Source organism: Lagopus muta, chromosome 9 (genome assembly GCF_023343835.1).
Source record: "Lagopus muta isolate bLagMut1 chromosome 9, bLagMut1 primary, whole genome shotgun sequence".
Classification (NCBI taxonomy): domain Eukaryota; kingdom Metazoa; phylum Chordata; class Aves; order Galliformes; family Phasianidae; genus Lagopus; species Lagopus muta.
In genome coordinates this window covers 6,938,159-6,961,866 of record NC_064441.1, presented here as the reverse complement: position 1 = coordinate 6,961,866, position 23,708 = coordinate 6,938,159, and the positions used below count along the sequence as shown (strand labels likewise).

Below are 23,708 nucleotides of genomic sequence, written 5' to 3'. Positions count from 1 at the left end.
AACATTTGAGTATTTTCTTGAGCCATCTTTAGGACTCCAAATAATTTTTAGTCAGAAAGACTTGAACCTTGTACCACTTCCCTCATACAGATGGACGTCTACTATGAAGTTCACAGTTACAGAACATGTAAAAAAGTTAGATTATCATACTCTCCTCAACTTCCACAGCAAACACCAAATCAAAGACAAAATGGCTGCACTCAGACAAAAATTTGGACATAAAATGGAGTTTAAAGAACTGAACAATGCATATGTAAATACACAAAAATCTCGTAAAGAATCAGTATGCTTTTTGTAAAAGGAAGCAACACTTTGAAAAACACAAGAAATTTCTGAAGTCAACAATTATATACACAAAAAAACCCTAAATATTGTCTTGAAATTCAATAGTTTTTGGTGAAGATCAGCATGAAAGTCCTTTAAAGAAACTAAGTTGCCATGAGAGAAAAAGAAAGGTTCTCAGATGCATAATAAATGAATCTAAAAGAAATAGCAGTAAAATAAAAACAAAAGAAGGAACAGATAATTTTCATAGCAGTTTGAGGTCAGCAACAGCAGGTCATGAAGATGCTGTGAGGCCCAAACTATTTGTAGCATTTGAAGAAACTTGACAGTTAAAATTTATGAGAAAAAAATCCCTAATTTATAGAAGACTGTTACAGTACCAAATGAGCGAGCAATGGAAAGGCACATGAAATTTACTCTGGATAAAAGTTAATGAAATACTGGCGAGGAAAGTGCAGTCTCACAGTAAACAGAATTTTTCAGAGCAAGCTAGAAAAAGCAATCAGAAAACGACAGTGCTTTTGTAGCTTAAATACAAAACACAGTTTTGCCCTTTCCCTTCCAAAAAATACATTGAATAAAACCAGTAAAGGTGTAGAGCATGCTGTAAAGCCAGTGGAAATACCCAATAGAGTCCAGAGATCGGGAAGGTTGAAAAGTTACAAACCTGAATATATATTTCACAGAACACATGAAAAAGTAGGATAAAAATCCACTGAAGTTTACACGAAAAACATTACTGTTTCAAACTGTCACAGTGAAACTACTGAAAGCCAGGGAAGTTGCAGGAGGAAGTGGAGTGGCAGGAGAGCCTCATTCTTGCATCCTCTTGGGCATCCACTGCTGGACAGTCAGAAGTAAGACACTGAGCCATCAAAGGGAGCCCGGTTCTTAGTGAAATGGGTTTTATATTTAATGATTTTTTTACTGAATGAAATGGCTGAGAAGAATCCCTCCTTCCCATTATGGTGTGTGTGAACACAAAGAGAAGTTGTTAAAATTTTAACGAGAAAAATGGTTTAATTAATAGCTTACTATACTTTATTCCTAAGGAATATTTCCATTCCTTAATTCATCTTCAGTCTCCCAAAATACATTAGATCCCAGTTCGCCTCAGCGAAGTATACAGATGGAAAAGGTTCTGTCCTTTCTTCCCTCTGCTGTATAACTACTCCATTGAGCTGCTTTATTTCCATCACCATTCTGACCAGCAATATGCAAACAGCTTTTTCTTTGTAACCTCATGGATAGAAGAATAACTTGATAAAGGGCATAGTCCTATCAATATTGATACTTCTTGAGATCCTTTAGCATTTGCTTTTTCTCTGCAATCAAGAAAGCTAAGATTCTAGCACAAATCGTGTGCCAAATCGCATATTTCTTCCCACAGACCAAGAACAAGCAAGGCTGCTTTCTTGCTATTCACCATCTTTTAATCTTTAAGAGGGAGGGAAGATTTAGATTGGATGTCAGAGGGAAGTTCTTTACTATGAGAGTGGTGAGGTGCTGGAACAGCCCAGAGAGGTTGTAGATGCCCCGTTCCTGAAGGTTTTCATGGCCAGGGTGGATGGGGCCCTGGGCAGCCTGGTCTGGTATTAAATGGGGAGGTTGGTGGCCCTGCATGAGGCGGGGGGGCTGGAGATTCACGATCTTTTAGGTCTCTTTCAACCCAGGCTGTTCTATGATTCAAGCACCATCAACACCACGCAGCAACTCCATTCCAACACACCCAACTAATAACGCTTGGAATGTTTTCACAAAGCCCCTATGGAAACCATGCAAATGACTCTGCTGTTGAACTAGACGTTTCTACTTTTTCCTCCCCAAGCACTCAACTGTCAGCCTAGTGGATGCTCACAGTAGATCTTCCACAGGTTTTAGCCATGGTACATCACTTCAACAGTTGAAGGCACACCAAAACATTTTCAGTCCTGCAGACAATTATATTTATTGAAGTTTCTTTAAAGGAAAGGACGACTATGAATGCTTTGCTTTAAGCTGAGAAATATTCGTAGCGGAGAGAAAAAAAGTTTTGGTTATTTTAGGAGCAGTCCAAAGTTTTTATGAACATGAACAGAAACTCACTTGTCTTTGTCAAGATTTCACATCAAGTAATTACTCGTCACCATTAAATTAACAGATCTTTTTCAGAACAAGTCACATACAAACTTCTATGCTACAGGTATAGCATACCTTATTTATTCATTTATTTTCTTAAGCTTCAGTAACAACCCATCCTCTCAAGATGCTTCTACTTTTATCAGTTAAACCCAGCACTCTCTGGCCTTGAAGCTCCTTTAAGATGAGCTTTAAGCAATGACTGTGAAATAGCCATCTCAGGGCAGATGCACCACTGCTGCTGGAATGCCAGCAGACCAGCAGGGTGTGCCACACATCTGTGAGGCCACGTGGGCATTCACACATCCAGAGCACGAAGCCTATCCTACGGGCACTCAACGGGTTAAAGCCACTGCAATATGCATTAAGCACATTTCAAGTCAGCAGGGAGCCAGCCTAAGATGTCCTCAAAACCTAATTTGATAGATATTATGCCATATGCTGCTGCAAGTAGTTAGCAATGAAGAAAGTAAAAATTTTATGGATGAGCAAAGTAGGAGCTCTTATGGATGGAGTGTTTTTAAATCAGGTGTATAATTTACCTACCGTCAGACCACATGTAGAGTGCATTACTCAATTGAACTTGCAGGCAGATAGGAAGGCAGTTTCTTTTAATAAGCACTTCTTCAACTTATTGGCTCTACAATTACTTGCACCAATTACCAGCAGCTGCTGCCTGTTTGGTGTTTTATCTTAGACAAGGAGTTACATTAGTTTCTAATCAACAAACCATTCAAGGACTCTTTAAAAATATTTAAACTTAATTCCAAATAAATGAGGAAATTAACTGAAATAGTGGATATTTTCATTGTAGTACTTCAATTTTACGCAGGTTCTTCTCCAAACAGACACTGATGTAATATCAATCTTTTAAAATTCTATATAGCCAAGAATATACACTGTAAAATATTTGATAGACTTGTAAATGCCTTTAGTACACCTAGCATCAAAACTGACCTTATTAACCATATATGCTTGAGATTATACAGTTATTGCTTTTTATAAAACATTAAGCTCATCATAGAAAAGATTATGCTTTAAGACCTTTATGTCTGGTTCAAGTCTTGTAACTTTCTCCATTAACTAACTGTATGCTCTACATATAAGGGACTGACTAACATACCAAGATAAACATTCCCAGAGAAAACGTTTTAATACTCCCTAAGCAAGTGAAAAATCCTATGTGATATGAAGGATTTTTGTTTTTCATCTCTACATTTTCAAAATTATACTTCCAGATTTTCCAGGCAATTCAAAGACACTTGAAGAACATTTTCCTGCAAGAAAACCAGTATTTCTCTTGTGAGTTTTCTTCTCAAACAACTATAGAGGAGGAAAAGAATAAAGCAAATAATTTAGGTCTGTAAGTAGCAGAAGCGGTTGAAAAACTAAAATGCACTGTAATTATAGACTCAGTATCTGTAAATAAAAGTAACAATTAATAAGAAAGCAGCATGTCAGCTAAGCTATTCCAGCTGAGGCCTTGACTAAATTACCAAATTGCCACCTCTACTGTTTACATTGGAAGTTTCTACCAATGAAAGAACAATAAACTACCTGGAGTTCTCCTGGTGGTCTGTGCCACTGACTCCCCAGGACAAATGCTAGAAACAGGTAACCTTACGTAGACCTGGTACAACTTAAGAGGCTGCAGGGTACAAATCTTGCTGTTCTGTAAACAGCCTTGGTCATGACAAATTCTTGAGGGGTCCACCTTTCCAGGGAGCATTCTATCTTTACTACAAGAACAGTCAAAGAAAAAATAACAACTATTATACGCCTTTAAGTTCTTATACCAAACAGCTCTCTTTGTGTTCATCTCCTCAAGTACGTGACATCATAACATACTTGAGAAGCATGCTAAGTTTGTAATCTGAATTTATGTCACTGGAGTAGGTGTTACTAACACTCAGTATTCACTTCATACTGTGTATCAATCCACACAGAACAGTTAGCTGAAAAAAAGGTTCTTTCTGTGTAAAACAAACAAACTTTCTTGTTCCTAGGATTCCAAAGCTGTCAGAACAAGCAGTTTCTATGCTTTCTATAAAATAAATCTAAATAGTACAACCTGGTTGTTCCATATCATCAACTGAAAGAAAATCAACTCTCTCTATTCCTTTTTAGAGGCCTCAAAGTCAAAATCTCACATAATAAAGGAGTTCTCTGTTAGTAAGGATTAGGATATTAGAAATAATTTCAGACCCCATCTCCAGAGGTGCCTCTAGTGTACCACACTCAAAAATGGACTTGGAACAGAAATCACTGAATGATCGAGGTCACAAGAAACTTTGGAGGTGGTCAGCTAATATTTCCCAAAGCAAAACATCCGAGTTGGTCTTGAACCAATTTGTGCTGAAAACAGCAGTGAAAAAAAATGTGGAAATTAATCTACAAATGAACAGATCTGTTCAGACACTACAGTGAGTATCACTTGAAAACAAGTTTCTGATTAAACACCAACACGTATCCAAAGTTATTGCCTGTATATCCTTCCTTGCTTTTCTCCAAAGGCACATTGAACTTATATAGGGAGAGTGCCACTTTCTAGGACTTTCCTAAGGGTGTGCAAAAAGGCCTTCTTCATTCTTCCAAAAATAAAAGATTGCCATTCTCCATAGAAAAGGAAGATCCTGGTCTCTCTCCACTACATTCAGTATCTAGTTTTTTTAACACTCATAGTACGATAAAGCCACTCAGGTCCAATAAAGAGTTTGCTATTAGAATTTAGAAATACATCACGTTTTTATTGTGACTTCCTTTAGCTCATGCAGCTAACTTGCACATCATCCAAATTTCTGATCTCTCACAGATGGGAAAATCTAACCCTCTCAGGACTTAGTCAGATTTTCACATCAATTTGTTTAATTAACACCAAGCTTAATATCTCTCAATTATGACTACAAACACTTCCCTAAAACAAATCAAATTCAGTGACTTACAAAAACAAAAGCAGCAGAAAAAAAAAAGAAATCTGACATTTAAAAATCAGAACACAATGCCAAAAGACAGCAGGACAGTAACTACTGTTTCTCTCGCTAACACACTACAGCACTCAGCAACCCATAGGAGGATCTTACCAAATCTGTTACATGTAAATATTATACGCAACCATCTAAAAGCATTTAATCATCACTGGAATATACAGTTAACACATACTGAATTTCAGACACAACTACAAATACTGCTAGAGCGTTGCTTGTGAAGAGCGTGCAGATCATGTAAACAGAAGTACAACAATACGATGCCACTAATCTCCCATAGCTTGATAGCAGTAACTGGATAACAGTGTGCTGCCTACTGAATCAAGTAAACATCTAGGTCAATTTCTAAGCTTTGACTCTCCCAGAAGCACCAGAGGTCCCCAGGCAGCAGAACTCATAAACCACCCACAAAACCAAACTAAACTTTACTACAAAACTAAAAAAAGAAGTCCAACTTAATATGAAGGACTCTTGTGCTGAGACCACATGGGAAAATAAAAACCGAACTCCCTCTTGGGTTTCTTGACAAATGTGATGTGGGACATCAGGTCCAATGAACCTCATTAAGTAACTCATGCTCAAGAAAGAAAAAGGAGGAGGATGGATGGAAAGAGAGTATCAAGTTTTTAGCTACTTTAGTCTAATGAGAATTTATAGACATTGGCATTTGGTTTAATTTATACTGATGCTTAACTTTTTTTTTTAAAAAAACTTTTAAATAGTGATCCTTATTAAGCACACATCTATGATTCTTCTCATTGCCAGATATAGTAGTATCTTTCATAGACATGTTTCATAAAGCTAGCATTTGTAAGAAAGATTTCACCCTTTAAAATAAGAGCTTTTTAGCATGATGGAAAGTTTTCTTTTAAGAACTGGAATTAACATGCACTGCATATCATCTGTTGTGAAATAGGCAGCACGTCAGTATCACCTCCTACTCAGAACCATCCTAACTACAACCTCAGTATTTGTGTAGCTAATTAACGACCTACTATTACTATACTGTAAAGAAGAGATTGTCACGTTATTTCAAGTATTTTTTAACAGCCTTTCAACACTAACTACTAAATTTGTTTACACTATTTAAAGAAGAAAAAGAATTTATAAATCTTCAGGAGCCTAGAAATGGAAAAGATATGTAATTTAATTTAAAACTTTTGAACATATGTAGATGTTTATATAAAGGCTTTTTTTCTTTAATAAACCCACTGGCCTTTCTCTATAAACTGCTTGTATTAATAGATTTGGAAGTTACAGCAGGAGCACTTCTCATGTTCCCTCTCCTTTCCAATTTCAACTTCACTTCAACTGACGACAAAAGCAAAAAAACAGTGTTCGCAAATTTTACTTGCCAGTCAATTTATCAGTACATTGAAGCAAAGATGTAAAAGCAGTAAAGCAACAAGATTCTAAGTCCTTAGTTGAGCAACTGTAAAGTAACTATGACAAGGAAGACTGACGCAGCTATCAGTACAACTTTTTTCACAATCACATGGCCAAATGGGGCCATAATTTTCTCACAGCTCAAAGAACAACAAATGTTTTTAAGGACCAAAAGTTACAAAGAGATTTGGTTTTACAGTCAAGAGTTTTGAGAAGTCAAACCACACAGTGTGCCAGAGATGTACCAAAACTGCGCAAGCTATTAGACTACTAATAAATGAGATAAATAATCCAGGTACTAAGAAACCTCTTATGTACAGCTTGAGAGCCATTCTAATAAATAATTCTCATCTCCATCATAAAACTTGCTTAGAGGACTTACTGAAGATATCCCATGCAACTATATGTACAGCACTTAGTCAGCAAACCTTTCTTTAAAACACATCAGATTTTCTCAGGATCTGGATACAAAAGCAGTTTGGAAGAAAGCAAGCCGGCCCAAACCTTTACTTGAGTTGCACTCTATACGACATTGGACCTAACCGGACCAAGCAAACTCTTGGTCAACACCCAATTCTTTTTCCAGTGTAGTGGTATACCTGATAGGAGCACACATACATAATTTACTTACTGAGGAAACGTAAAAGGGCTGACAATACCAAGTACACTGTTCCAAACTGAAGTCAAAAAGCAGTTTAATTTTGAAATAAGCACAGAGGTTCAATCCATTTATCATTCTACTTCATGAAAGGGGAAAAAAAAATGCCTAATTAGTTTATCTTACATAAAATAAGTTTACAGATATTTACTTACTGCACTGATTGTTTTGCATTGTGAGATAATTGTGTCATTATCATCTCCACTGAATGGAGAAATGCATTTGGTTGTTACTACTGCATCAGAGTATTATTCTGCATTGTTTTCCATTAGCAGAATTTCAGCCATCCCAGAATGCATTCAGACAGTGGTTCATTTTAAAAAAAAATCATTTTAAACCTCATGTATTGATTTCTTAAACCACCACATACAATCTGACCAACTACTTCCTCCTGTTGGACTACAGCGGCTTCCTGGTAGGCCATGGGTAGGCATTTGTAGCAACTGGACGGATCAATACAATGGGAAAGACATTACAACAGAGGTGTGACGATAGAAGGATAGGCACAACAGAAGGGTGCTATGAAGGAAGGGAAGAAAATCACTCACCCCACCAGAAGATTCTAGGTTCACAGGAGAAAGCTTCACCAAAGAGGGATCTCCAGAAAGAGATTCTTGCCCAGTGGCAGTCAGCCCTTAAATGAGGTCTAATGAGGCCAGCCTCCACCCCTTCCAATTGCACAGATGAATTGCCTTCACCTGTGCTCCTAGGGATGACCAAATCCTCTCCCCATGTGCTCAATCAGTGGTTCAGGCCATGACTCAACAGTTTCTATGCAGCATCTGAAGATGTAATTCTACTGTTAGCTGCTGAGAGCAGCAGTTATAATCCAGAAGTCACAGTTGTCACATTCAGAGACTCCTTTTCCCCTTCGTCCTTTTTATCATTCCATGCTGATTAACCAAAGCTTGCATCTTTTCCACACTGCATCTGTTTCAGAACACTGTGAACTCCATGTTTCTCAGGCCTGTTATGTTTCCAGAATGGTTTCAGCGCTGACTCTGATGTTTCAAAACATGTTGATGTTTTTCTTGATAAGTATTGTGCAGAATTCCAAAATGCACCAAAATCAGCAGCAGTTCTCCTCTACCTACCTCTTTACCTCTTTATTCTGAACACAACAGCTTCTCTGTCCTTAAGACACAATATACTGTAAGAAGCACAAAGGAATACCCTAGAAAAAAGAAGTCTAAAAAAACCATGTAGAACTAGATCCTGCAAAGACTGAGAATCCTGCTCCCATCAGGACAGGCACAAGTAAAAGTTCACTGATAAAACTCAATAATGTTAATACTTGCAGAACCTAAAACACTATGCTTTCTTAGCTGCAAGATTTTGACTTATTTAAGTGCGTTCATTACAAACAAAAAAGCTTTTGTGTGAGGGACTTCTTTAATTCACAACGCCATAAATTAAACAACAGCCAATATTACTTTAGGGGAAGCAAATGAACACATGCATTCAATAACATTTAATAACAAAGCATTAGAGCTGTGCTCACCAGCATACGCTTATTCATATGGCAAATCTAGCATACACAATTAGTCTTGACTTCAGAAACCAGAACCTGTTGATTTTTGGTCAACTTAGTTACTAAAATATCAGATCCTGAAACACCCTGATTTTTTTCCTAGCTTTAGATACCCAGAAAACCTTAATCATGTTATTGTGCATTATTACAGTATTCTCTAACAAACTGTCGTTGTAACAGCCTTATTTCTTCACTAATTGCTGTTTAATAAAACTTTAGTCAGATTCTAGAGCAGAAGTTACTTAAAGGAGTAAAATTTGTATAAGTATTCAATAAATAAATAAATAAAACCCATCATCAGGTAAATTACCCAAACAACACCTTTGGAGACATAGGTAGCAGTGAAGCAGCACTTCTCCATCACCCTGTAGCGAGGCAGAGCTTCCCAAGCACAGATTGTCACCCCAAAGACCCTGTTGAGAGAAGGCAACGCCAGCAGCCCCCGCTTCAGTTTGTAAGGCATGAAGTCTAAACACAGCTTTTCCTATCATCCCTATTCCCAGAATACTCTTGATGAGTTTAGCTAAATTCTTCACAGCTGAGGTGGACTAATTGCTGCTGGATGAACAGAGCTCAGCTGATACCTGGCTCTCTGATTAAGTTTACCTGTGAAACCAGGTGCTGTAATCATGCATGCTGTTTTCCCCTCCCATGTTACAGCTGTAGACTCTTTACTTACATGGCATGTTCCCACCTCCCTCCCCACACCCTCAAAAAAAGCAGGAAAGTTGTCCTTTAACCAACAAAGAAATTAACTACTAATATGATTGTACTGTGTGTGATGTACTTATATCCCCAACAAGGACTTACAAAGTTACTGAAATACTATCCAGTATTAAAAAAATCTGTTGCTGATATCAGTGAGAATTTGATCCATCATAGAACCATTTAAAAGGAAAACACCTGCAAGATCAAGCCCAACCTTCAAATTAACCTACCCAGTCCCATCACCAAACAGTGTCCCTAAGTGCTAGTTCCCTAGGCAGCCCATTCCAATGCCTGACTGCTCACCCTGAAGAAATTCTTTCTGATGTCCAATCTAAACCTCCTCAGTGCAACCCAAGAGCACTGCTACACATCCTATCACTTGTTGCCTGAGAAAAGAGGCCGATGCATACCTCACTGCAGCCTCCCCCCATGTAGGTGCAGAGAGCAATGAGCCTTCTTCTCCAGATTATACAACAGCAGTTAACATAAAATCAAAAAAAATCCTTGATTAAACAACATTATATCAATACTGGCAAAAATTAAATTCATTCTGAGCACTAAAGACAGATATCCTCACTTCTAAAACATATTCAACTTTCGCTTTTCCCCTTGGAGGGCTCCTCATTCTGAGGTATCCTTGAAATCATTCATTCTAATTCATAAGGTGAGGTGACACATGAGATGTAACACAGATTTTCCTCTTATGGACAGATGAAACCTTCACAGTCCCCAGTACTCTAAACAGGTATTAAGTAGCTACATTCATGTTCTAAAGGACATCAAACTCTTCATCCTCTCCAAAAGCATAAATAGCAAAATAATTAAATTGCATTTATATGCACAGCAGTTTTAAAAATAATGCTGCAAATCTGGATGCCAGGCAGCAAAGAAGAAATTAAGCTATTTTAGGTATCTTCCAGGCAATACTATTATTTTGCCATAACATATTCACATCCACTTGAACCTCCCTGAAGTTACCAATATATACCAGATAGAGTAACAAATAAAGCACCTGTACATTGCATGGAGGAGACTAAACCAGAGCAAAGTGCACTGCCTCATCCCAAACCTTTCCAGCTTTACACAAGCTGTGATAAACGCAGTTTTAATTTTACATTTGCCAACAGTGACACCTGCTGGAAAGCAGCGTTCTCGTATTCTGTTTTCAGACGTGCCACATGGCAGCTCAACTTGCGACGCTGTGATGCCATCCAGCTTGCACATACACGTTCATTAGGGATAGGTTTCATCATTAAGTGAAATCATTCTGTATCACAGGTTGGAATATTCTAAGGAGCATATAATTTTTAGAATCTTACTTGAGAGGGTTAGAACAGCAGGCTTTGAGAACTGCAGTAAAACAGGGACAGCAAAGATCTTTTGACAACTGCTAAGCTTGTAGTCTTTAAGACATCCAAAATCTCATGAGGAAATTCAGAAGATTAGTTCCACAACTACACATCATTATTTTTTCACTCATATAGAAAGCAATCAACCATATTAGCAAAAGAACACCTAATTTGGCTTCTAATAGTTGGGGACAATTGTGTAAGCATTCCTATTTCTTTTTAATTAAAAAAAGAAAAACCACATTATTTCTATTATGCATTTTTGCCTTAATATTTATCCACAAAGGTAGTTAAGGTGTGCTATCTTCCTGTCATACTGTTTTTAAGACGGAATCCCATGCTATGTATGGATCTTATGCAAATGCTCTTTGATTTCAAATGAGACTTTGCATACTAAGGAGTCTATTTTCCCATCAATGCAGAAGAGATTTACGCACATAAGTCCCATTACCATTAATGGGACTCACCCACATAAATCCCCTGCACATTGATAGACTCTCAGGATTTACATTGAAATGGGTCCTTTAGAGCCATTACAATGTCAACCTTTTGCCAGGATTTTGCGTATTAACAATACTGAGCAATACATGGCAATCTTAATGTGCAAAATCCTGGCAAAAGGCACAACATAAAATGATATGAACAGAGCAAAAAATAGGTATTTAAATATGATCACTAATTATTCATTACCTGCCCACATTCTTATTGGTTGTTTTCCAGCATCGTTTTCCCTATTAAAAATTCACCCTCTAGTTTACATGACTATCCTCTTTCCCGAGCAATTGTTACTCAAAATCTGATCCAAAGCATTTAGATTCTTCTTTCAAGCTGAAAAAAAACTTTCCTTCTATTAACTTGCCTTTTAGATGGCTACAATATCTCACAGATTTCTTCTTTTAAAAGAAATAACACTTTTTTTTTTAACTGAGTGTAACTGAGTTTTTAAACTGAGTCTAAGTAAGTGTAACAGCATAAAACCAACAGCATAACTGCAGCAAGTAGTAAAGTTAGCTGAGACAGAATAGGATCAGTAAAACATCAGTTTGTAAGCAGTTAAGGATAAATTCCAAAATATGCCACTTCTGTTGAATCATTTTGCCCCTCCCAACTATGGGCAAGAAAGGTGACCTAAAATCCACGTCACAGATAAAGTTACTAAATTAAGCTATGCTGCCACTGGAAAAGTGAAATTTATCACTTATGCTGGAAGAAATGCTTGTAGCACATATCTCCCATATACAAAGGCAGCTCAGCTCTTACCTCTCATTTTGGTGCCCCACTTTCTATAGATACACATCAGCATTTTGGTACTTAAACACAAGTTAAAAACTACATTATTTCTCCAGAATTTGGTCTAGCAGTAACTGAGCAATTTAGCCCGGATAAGGACTCACGTGGCTGTTTGTACAACCACACTGCCACTGTGATGTGGCTGGGAGCAGAGTACATGATGGACAAGAACACTTACTACGCTAGAAAAACTTTCCCCTTCAGCATTCAGCAGTCACTAAAAGCCATGAGCTGCTGAGTGACATGTCAGAACAGGCTCCAGGTGCAACCATCAAAGTTGGAGCTTTATCACTTCATCCTGAAATATTCCTCCTTCTAGAGAACTGAGCAGTCACTCCTACCTAATGTTACAAAGGCTTAACAACCAGACAGCAGTTAACCACTGTGGGATGAAATGTAAGTTCCCATTTAAAAAACAAATAAACAAACAAAACCTCCAACCGCCAACAAAAAAAGTTGAAAACGTGCTGCTGACAATAGATATTTCACATGGAAAAAAAAGTAAACAAAATAGCAAACAAATTCTCATTTTACTAGCAGCAATGTACAGGTGAAAAATCATGCTGTGGGAGACCAGTAGCAGTTCTGGCATATCCTGTTCACCAGTGCTACCTGAGATTATTGGACATACGCTTGCTGCAAAGAAATAGATACAGAAGAGGCTCCTATCATTACTTCACAAAGAAAACTGTTTTATGCTACAGATTTAGGACCTGCATCTGTTCATATATTAAAAAAAAAAAAAAAAAAGACAGTAGGATGCCAACTAGGTAACCATGGTGATTCTTGATCTCACATACACAGACTATCTGCATTGTATATGACCTTCCTTATTCTCCTCCACAGACAGCCTTAGACTCCAGTGACTTCAGTATCAGGACACAATGCCCACAGGATGAAGATCCTAAAATCAGACCTACAAAATTAAAGGTATATTTAAAAAGTGAGCCGAGAATGTAGAAGTCCTTCAATGAATCTGGGCCTTAGTGAACAATATAAAACAAATTAAGAACAGAGAATAACCACAAAACCACACTGTAGCCAAGCACTATGTCCCAGATTACTAGAAGAATTGAATCTGATAGACTGAATGCATGGAATTTAACTGGCAGACAACTGAATTCTGCAGAAGATTTGCCAGCATTTTTTCCTGGTTTTGGCAAATCTCCTCTTATTCTCTGGACACAAAATGAGGGCTAAACAAAATCATCTCTTATTCTTCGATATGCCTGATAAGGAGCCGTTCTGGCTACATCTCCAAAAGGACCAGTCCAGGGGCACATTCAGAGTATGCCTGCCATACCTGTAGGACAAGTCATCCTGTGATGCAGCTGGCAAGCCTCTCTTCCCCTTTCATTTAAAGGAAAAACACAAGATGGTGCTAGAGGTGCCAATGCTCCTGTTTACACAGTATCTCAGCCATTAGGGCGCTGTCCCAATTTTGTGCAAGTAACATTTTCCTTTGTTTGAGGTGGTTTATCCCAGATGTGCTAACTGGCTGTACGGTGCACCACAAACCAGAGAGGACCATATTTCCATGGGGAGAAGAAAGCTCTCACCTGAGACAGTGCAGATCAGGCCCTGACCCACACCTACTCCCTGACTACAAATTCAATTCAGAGTTAGACTTACACAGATTACCCAGTGGAAAAACAGTTACACACATGCATTATTTTACAAGTTCTGCTAAATGCTGATAGGAACAGAACTGCGATGTAGGATTTGATTTTGTCTGTATTATAGCTGGACAAGAAAGATCCAAAAATACAACTTAAACAAAACCAAGGTTATAGCAGGTTATACTTGCTTTCACAGAGCAGCTGTACTTCCATAATAGAAATAAAATTACCACTGTTCAACTATCCTATTTAACTGTGCTGCACAGGCTCCTAACTGAGGCCTGTACTTGCAGGCTATTTAGTTCTGGAGTTGAAAAAGCATTGTAAATCCATTAACATATGCCCATCTTCCTGCCCAGAAACAAAGGCTTTCTGCCTTTCCCAATCACCTACTTTTACCCAGCCCCAGAACTACATATTTTTTCCCATAGTCATACTTGTTCCTGACAGAGCTGTATGGCAGCTATAGAGCAAAGCAGGAAAGTAAAAAGACAAGAAACAATAGAGACCAGCTTAGAGCTGAAGAAGGCAGCAGCCATCCTGAGTTGTGAGACGCCTTCTGCTTCCTTTCCTTTTCTCACAAAGGATTCAACTACAGTTTGCAGAGGAGAAAGCAAACAAAGCTTCCCAACAGGCCAGAAGGTGGACTGACTCACGGAAGCAGTAGCCAAAATTACTCCTTTGGTTAGCTAAAGTAACATCTGCATCCTTCTCTCAGAACTCAAGTCTCAGATTTCTTACAGTTTGCCCCAACCTCAGTTAGGATGAGATTAATGAGAAGGATCAGGGAGAGTTAGCAAAACAGGTCTAAGTGGGCAAAATAAGGTTGCCCAGGTACAACTGTGATCACTGAAGATATGATCATGTGTGATCAGCTGTCTGTGAACCTTTTACACAAACCTTCATTCATTTCTAATGACTGCATACCAGTAGAAAGATGTTTTTCCTTCCGTAGTTTCTGTTGCTTTGCTTTTTTTTTTTAGTTTGCCATAAAGCAACCTTGTTGTGATGTCATATTTAATTCATGCTCTGTAAAAACTAGAAGTTTTTGCCTCTCTCATTAGCCTACATCTAAAACTTACAATATAGTTTCTTGTCAAAAGGCAAGAGGTGAGGATATTTCTGTACCTCTAGACAGTAGCTAACAAGTACTCAAAATTATGCTTCTTTTAAAGATGACATACATTAGTATTGCAGTGAACTTGTGACTTACTTGTCATCTAAATTTTACTAGGCAAAATTCATTTTTAGCTATTATTTCTAGACAAAAATAACTACCTGTATTATGACCAAGTGACAAAAGCCAGGAAAATGCAGAGTTAAGGCTGACACTGTATCCTTTACTGGCACTGCAGGTTAAGAGTAGACAATGGCAGTCTAAGCTTTGGAATTCACAGGCTTTGTAAAACATCTATCAGAATCTCACTAGTAAAAAGAAGGCCTATTTCTTCTTTTCTTAAAAAATAAAAAAATTAAAGATTTGGTTTTGTTCTACAACACAATTTTTAACATACCATAGGAACGGAAGAACAAGTGAAAGATGCCTTTTAATGATACACCAAAACTAATTCTTCACTGCAGAAAATTCAGGTTTGTGATACCTTGAGAAAACCCCGTTTTAAGTGTTCAAGGACTTTGCAATAAAATGGGAAGGTAGGGCATTGCAAGCACAGGTATAAATAATGATGCCACCTGATACAACAGCAGGGAGAACCAGGCAGTAACCTGAATTTCTAGGACCAAATACACAGCTCTGGAAAAGAGCTACACAGCTTTATGGCCTGCTGCTGTAAAAATAACAGTACCTTGATAGTTTACACATCCCGCCCTTTCATCCACAATGTTGAAGTACATACTTGTTTTTAAGCTCTAAATGTAACGCAGATCTGATCAGAAATCAATCCATTCTGGGAAACATCCAAAGAAATGACACATGTACAAGCTGATGAAATCAAAAATTTCTAGTACTATTGTAATCACTCCCTTTACAAGCAATTCAGCACACAAGGCAAATATTTTGGTATCTAAGGTAATTACGGATGTGTAATACACACAGTGAACCATAAGTTTGGAATCCATCAATATATTGTACTGTGTTAATATCTTCCAACTTTTACACAATATCCCTTTGAAATTAGTATGTCTAGTTCTTTATTTTAATGGTATGATGTGACAGATCTTAAGGAATCTGTTCCAACCCAGCAGCTCCTTCTTTCACTCCCACCCAAACATTCAATCTGTGTATTTCAGCTACTTTTCATAATTTCCCTTTTTCATTTATCTATAATAAGCTGATATCACAAGATAAGTTCCTGAAAGCAAGCCAAAAAGATGTGGCATATTCTGTTTTTAATCAAATGCATTTTAACTTTACTGCTATAAATCAATTTGCAGCTTACACTGACTTGACAATTCCCTTTGCCCATTTTACGTGTTGCCTACAGCCTCATGCATCTCCCTCCCACAGGCAGGCTATGGTCTTCCAATAAACAGACTACACACATTTGGCTAAAAAAAAACCCTCAAAAGAAGGCTAACTTCAAGATGGCTTTAAGCTATGAACATTATCAAATGCATACAAAATGTACGTGAGATCTCAGTTCTCTGCCCCAGATATTGCTTGAGACAAGTTCACATTGAGGACAGCTTCTGTCTGCTGTTAGAAGTATTTCAGAACATGCTGAAAGAAGGGGAAAATCAGAACATTTCCCAGGTATTCTGCAGTCAGTAATCTGCACACCTGTTCAACAAAATAATTTCCAAATTTCCCTGTAGTACATACTTGCTGCTCAGTCACTTGATGCTCCTGACTTGCACTATTACCTGCATGCACAAGGAATCTCATGTTACTTGTTAGACTTGACAGGCACCTGCAATATTGCGCTGCAGAGCTTCGATAAGAGAATTTGAGCAGAAGAAACAGGAAGCATCAGAGCACAATAACTGATAGATCAGACAGAGCTCTCGGAAGGCACTGCTCCCCTTATCTAAAAAGGGGCATATTTGCACAAGGATCTTTATATTTTCTGCATGCATAAGTCAATAATATTCAATTACTTACATTCAGAGAGATGCCATCAAACCAGCTCTATCAAACCATGGCGTCATGATGGAACTTAGTCTATTTTTTTTAGTCAATTCTATTTTTTTAAATAAAGAAGAATGAGATTTCCTAATAAGTATCTTGCCAACCACAAAGCAGGCAGCGATGATCTTATTCGCACTGCAAGCATTAACCTTAGAAGTGGCTCCACATTTCAAGAGCTCTTCATGCAGTCACACCACCACCCAGTAGATTCAAAAGTGTTTCACTGACTTTACTAAATTGAGTTTGTGGGTCTGCAAGGTACCTAGGTTAAGAAAATACTGTTGTGTCCTAAGAACATTTCCAAAGCATGTGACAGGCTCAAACAGCCATGACGAACAGTCTTTATTTTGACATTACCCAGAAAACCAGCCTTCCTTAATCTTCTATTTGAAAAAAGATATACGGACAGTAAACAGACCCCTCCTTTTTCTCACAGTTCTGACAGCTTTCTAGGCCTAAGGACAAACTACAAAGAGAGGAAAGAACCAGCTAATTTCATGTTGCTGTTGGTATGTCATTACAAGCACAGGCTCTGAAGTCGTCGAGGCAACAAATAAATCTGTGAGTGTCTCTCAGGTCCTCCTTATTAAACACAAATCAAAAGACTGTGACTTACAGTCCCCTGGTGCCATGAGTTTTATGGTCTCCAAGTAATACGTGAAAATAATAGGTAAATAATGAATGATTTTTAGAATGCCTCCTTTAACCAACAAAACTACCAATACAACATTTGTTCCTGTTTTTCTCCCCTTGGATGTTGAAGGAAGAATGAAATTGTTGAGCTTCTGAGACAGTGATGACTGGATGATGGCCACATTACTTACACTGTACAGTGAATTTCAACATGGTCCTCCAGAGATTTTGTTCTACTTTAAAGAAAAGAATAAAACTGGTAGAAAATATTTCTTTAAAATAGTATCTGTACCACACAATTTCACTGGATAGCAATGCATACCATAAGAAATTTGAAAAGATTAAAGACTAGTTTGATGAAAATACTGACTCAAGTCCTGAGCATTCTTATTGGACAGACTAAAATTGATTTTACTAGACAGACTGAAATTGATTACATGCACTAATTATAAGAGAAAAGATTCCAATAAAAGTTTTACAAGTAAGCCTAAAAACACTCTACAAGAACACCTCTTTCTGTACTACCTTGTATATAATGCTAAAAGTTTGTTGTCCACAGTCAAAATCATTTACTTGTTCCTTATGGCTAAATGAAAACCCAAACAGTGCTCAAAATTACAAAAAGAAGCTTCTGAAAATTTTGCAGATGTTCTATGAATTCACAGTGAACAACCTGCTTATTAAAAAATAAACGTCCTTTATCACAGTTTGTGCTGTACAGTAATTTTATCTGCACTATAAGCCTGACTCCACCAAATTCACAACGGATGGTGCATCGGGAATGTTACTAATGCAACAGTTCTAAAGGTTCACAATAATACTCTAAATGACACCAGAATAATAGCAGTATCATAATGCATTGGCATTACTGTCCCAACCCTAACTGACAACCACAATGCTCATTAAAAAGCCAGGTGGGAAGTCTGAAGAATTTAGAAAGCATCCTCAAATGGTAAGGGATGGACTTCATGGAACAAGGGAAAATTGTGCAGGTATAGCTTACTCGTCCAATTAAGCTGAACAGTGTTATACACTCTAAAGTGGACGACTGGAAAACATAGGTAAAAGGAAAAGCTTTCCTTGCAGGCAATGAAGAACACTATAGGGCACCTGGTATTGAGGAATTACCATCCTTTGTTCCCAATCTCTTGCCGTTTTCACATATTTAAAAATAAATGCCACCGATTGTCCACTGAACATCTCTTCCCATTCCAATACAAGTCAGTCTGCTTAAACCCCCAAAGTGGCAGATAAAACAACCTAATCTCGAGCACTAGAACTATCTGCTTATGCTCAGCAGTGGTTTCAACCCATACAATAGCTCACTCACTGGGTTGCAGGCGTTTCCTTGCATGAATTGTGTTGTACTGGATTATGTCCTTAACAGAGAAAGTGCCTCTAAACTTATTTGCTGTAACTTCAGTTCCCCAACATATCGTTCTATGACTGTAAACTCCTCTCATGTATTACAGACTGTATTAGTTGCACATACAAGTACATAATTACACACATCTCAAAAAAAGTAGTCACTGTGTGTAGCTGAGTCTTTCCTACAAAGCCTTCTCAACAGATGACTGAAATGATGGAGAATATTTACTGAAGAAATACAGTAAGTGATTTATTATGCTAATTCTTCATACTCTTATACACAATGTGCTTGAGCTTGAAAGGTTCAAGCACCAGACTTGGCAACTTGGAAACAGGTACAGGTGGAGGCACTCAGCATCCTTTAAGATCCAACACGTTTGAAAACATTGGCAGCTTACAAGCACTGTGCCACAAATGGAGTACTATTACTGAGCACAGCTCAGTCCTGGAAAAAGTTTAGAATACACCCCAAATTACATAAATTCAGAACAAATTCAGAACTTCAGTAAAAACTCTCATCCTAATTTAAGTTGTTCACTTTAATTACAAGATTACATCCTTAAAAAATGCAGAAGAATTCACAAGAAGGAAAAAAATCATACAGAAATTAAAAATCTGTATTCTCTGTGTGTCCCATATAATTTTTAATATTTCTATTAAGACAGGTCTCAAAGTTCTCAAGTAAAGTGATGCTGCACAATGCTAGGAATAGTATATATTAAGAAAAGCTTGATATGATATTGATATATCACTTTGCTATTGTTTCATTGGTTAAATAATCAAAACACATTAGGTTTGACAGTATTCAATGAAGAAGAGAAGTTAAAGAAAGTACGTGGGAGGAAAGACACAAAACTAAAAAAGATGAAAGATTGCTTATTATAAAGTGGGAGGGGGGAGGTGGGAGAAGATCGTTTAGCCAGAGCAAGCACCAAAAGTAGCACGCAAGCCTTTGAAAAGAAGGATTCTTATGGCTGGATCATGTGATTTATGTAACAAAGTCAACTAGTTGTATCTTTGTTTCCACGCAGCACCGAAAGTTTCCCATTATGCACTTTGTACAGTATTTCTCAGGGTGAGAGGTCTGATGTTCTGCTAGGACACCAAAAAGCAAAGCTATTACTTTCACAAATTTCTTCATCAGTTCTACATATATGAAAAATGATAGACAATTACAAGATACACAGCAGTGACAGTTCCAGAAAGTTTTTTGTGAATTTTCCATGTTTGCTGTTTTATAAGTCAGTCATTAGGAGGCAGCAAATGGCTCAGAACCATGAGGGAAAACAAATCCTGTCAGAAATTGGAAGAGAATAGGAAACCAGGAACTACGAGTGGAAACAAATTTAGATACAAAAGTGACTTTTTAACGTTCTCCAATTCTATCAGATGTCAAGCTGGACCAAAGAAAATACTTCGGAAGCTATTTGTTAAATAATTTGGGATCAATGAAGCTGCACTCGAACTTTATGTGGTTGACTTCGGATTCTGGATAATGTTAAAATACAATGCATTTATTTTATTCCTACAGTATGCATTCTATGTTTCTATCCCAACACTATCCATACACATGTAAGGAATAAAAAACAAATCACGTCTCGTACTGTTTCACTCAAACCAAACAGCTTACAATGGAAAGTTGACAGTTCTAAATTGTTTTCATGGCCCTATATTTACAGCAAAATTTAAAAGCCAATGTGCTTTTACTCATGCCTCACTAAAAATAAGAGTAAGATCTTAGTCAGTAGCATTCACGCCTCTCTTCTTACCAGGATACAAGATTAAGCAGGACAAACACAACACGTAGGAGTTTTCTTTAAAAGAATATAAAATAATAAGAAGAAACTGGAATTTCTTCTGAGTGCCCATATTTCTGTAAAATCACCAGTACCATTTTATATTGTGGAACCAGGAAGCTGGTATTAAGATGCATTTCAAGGCAGAATCAAAACACAGGTGGAGAAATGAGAAGTATTTTGCATTCTAAGCAAGCCTCTAAATACAAAAATATTATAAAATGGGCTATGCTTGCTCAGATCTTTGAATACAACATATAAATCAGTGTTTATTTAATAGGCTGCATTATCCTCAGGATAGAACAATACAGTTATCAGTCTCTGCCTAAACAGTTACGGTAAGTAACAGAGAGATAAGAAGAGCTAAATTACATCTGCAGTATCTCACATTAATAGATTCATACAGTTGTACAGCATTAATGCTTACAATACAGAATTTATGACTAATCAAACATTCTCAGCTTCTCCAGTTATTCTTGAAATACAAATAACAAAAACAAAGCATAAACTTACTGTTTGTCAGGCACCCACGCTGTCCTTCCGTCTGAGTTGGTGGGAAATAATTACCACTAGGAAATCTGGTAAGCAGAAATACAATGAAAATAAATATTAGCATGCCAAAAAAGGGATAAACTCAGCTTTCCTGCAAGTATTTCTCCCCACAGTACTTCACAGGTAACGTTAAAAAAAAAAAAAAGAAACCAGAAAAACCCCAGAGTTGAAAAAATATAAACATTTAAAAACACAGTCCAGCAGTGTTCAAGGATCCTTGCCTCTCAAACTTTAAAGCAGCACAAACGCCGAGGTGCCCATAATAGAACAAAAATCCAAGTTCTCAATCACTAGTTACGCAGTATGTGCCAGTAAGGAAGACAATTTCCAAAATAATGATTAATGTATTATCCAGATTTTTTCCTCTCTCTCTTTTCCCCTTCCCATTCAGGTTTTTCTTCTTATAAAATGCACATAGGTTTTTTCTTCCCTGTACCCTGACTCAGGCCTGGCTTTGAAATGCATTTCAATCTCTCAACACAGACTGCTTTCACTGCATTTAGAGTCCTACCAAGGCCCAGCTTTAAAAGCTACTGATTCTTTTTTTCTTTAGCCTTCCTCACAAAGGAAGGGTATTTTGTAAATTACCAGCTCGTTCAGATCAACAAAAGGTACTTTCATAGAAAGCCCCATTTGATTTTGCTCAAATTTGATTACAAGGATGGAGAAAAGGAAAGGAAGTCAAAAAGAAAAACCCCAGATGGCTTTTTCATTCATCTCAGTGAATGAGCTTTATCTGTGCCTTTTGAAACTGTAGCAGTGGAAAAGCATTTCTGTTGGCTTAAAAAACTTGACAAAAATTATTGGTTTGCCATTTCTCATGTAACTGCCATTGGGAACTGGATGAAAAGACTTTTTCATGGGATCGCCTGCTTGGATCAAAATAATGGAGATTAGGTATTTCATTATAAATTACAGTGGGAGATAGAGCAGGCTGTCATATTAATAGCAACCTGCTCATGGCCTTCAATGGTAGCTATTCTACTAGACAAAGGACCAAGGGGGTTGTCTATTGAACTTGTACTTTAGGCCTGATCAATTTTCTATCATCAAGGCAAAAGGTGAGGTGACTAACAAAAGAATTCACACATGACTGACCTCATAAGCCTATAGATAAAACAGCTTAAAGAAACAAAACACATCCTGAAATTATGGGTGATAAACTGTATAAAGGAAAAAAAGAAGAAGAGAAATGATAGAAAAAGGGAAAGAAAGAGCATGTGGGCTATAATTCTCCCTCCCTTCTTAGGTGAATGGACATATTAAAAGCTACTTGTTTTCAGCTGCAGATAATTGCAGCGTTTGCTTTGCCACGTTTTGCCTTAAATCTTTCTGTGTACTTTTTCTCCAACAGTAACCACAGCATTGTGTTTAACAGAAGTTTCAAGAGCCATAGCCACGCACAGAAAGGATTACACATAACATCACAGACAGAAAGGTGTCACACAGGCATTACATTTATACCCAAAGTGCAGCAATAGATGCCCTCATACATATCAGTACGCTTTTACACAAAACCTGGCTAATTAAGTGAAAGTTGGGCAACTGAGTTAAACAGCAAGAACATCCCACACAGCCGAACTTCTTGGGAGCCTTCTTTCATTCAGACAGCAGTTAATTTCATACAGCATGTAAAAACAGAATGTAAAATGCCCCTAATACATTTTGGTATTTTAAAAAGTGTGTTAGCTGCATTTCTTGTACTGCTTTCCAGGAGATAAAGATCCTTTTCCAGCAGCAGCATTCAACTCCATTCAACAACCAGCTAAAGAAATAAGGGGTGAAAACTTCATTCTCCCAAAGTCAGATATACCTATCAGCATAACACAGGCTGATTTCTGTGAAGATTTGCTCCAACTTGTTATATAGAGACTGAATTACCTAGAACTCATTTATACAAAGAACTCATTTATACAAAGAATAGTTCCTGACACATCTTAACCCTGGTGGACACTTCCCAAAAGACTTCTAAGTGGCCATATTCCTACCCATGGCATATGGGTACAAAACTGAGGTAAAATTGTAAGATCAAGAAAATATTTGCATTTTAAAGCTACACAGCAACCAAGTTGTCGGCAGTGTTCAAGGATCCTTGCCTGTGCCAACTTCCTGAGTTATTTAAGAAATTTTCCCTTCAGCCCCAACAGCACAGTGCTGCTGCAGTTTCAAAAATGAAGCTAGGCACTGATTTGTTGCTACAACTAACAGAGCTACCTGTCTGCAGAGCTGTGTCTATGTAAATACACTGAAATGATTCAGGCTGAAAATGTGCAGTTTTTAGTGAGGTAGGATCCAGAGCCAGCTAGACAAAAAAAATAGGAACCTACAATGGCAAAGGGTAGG

The 23,708-nt window shown here is 37.5% G+C and overlaps 1 long non-coding RNA gene across 9 annotated transcripts in view; it reads right to left on the bottom strand.

Annotated features, from left to right (window-relative positions):
• Positions 1 to 23,708, bottom strand: part of LOC125697614 (uncharacterized) — a 249,144-nt gene that overhangs the window by 198,527 nt on the left and 26,909 nt on the right. For 6 of the 9 annotated variants that reach the window (XR_007378875.1, XR_007378874.1, XR_007378883.1 and 3 more), the window contains exon 2: positions 21,327 to 21,391. This is a non-coding gene — a long non-coding RNA (uncharacterized LOC125697614). Of the gene's footprint in view, positions 1 to 7,979; positions 8,050 to 9,272; positions 9,401 to 21,326; positions 21,392 to 23,708 lie in introns of those variants that run through there. The other 3 variants (XR_007378879.1, XR_007378878.1, XR_007378880.1) reach the window with 3 other exon arrangements.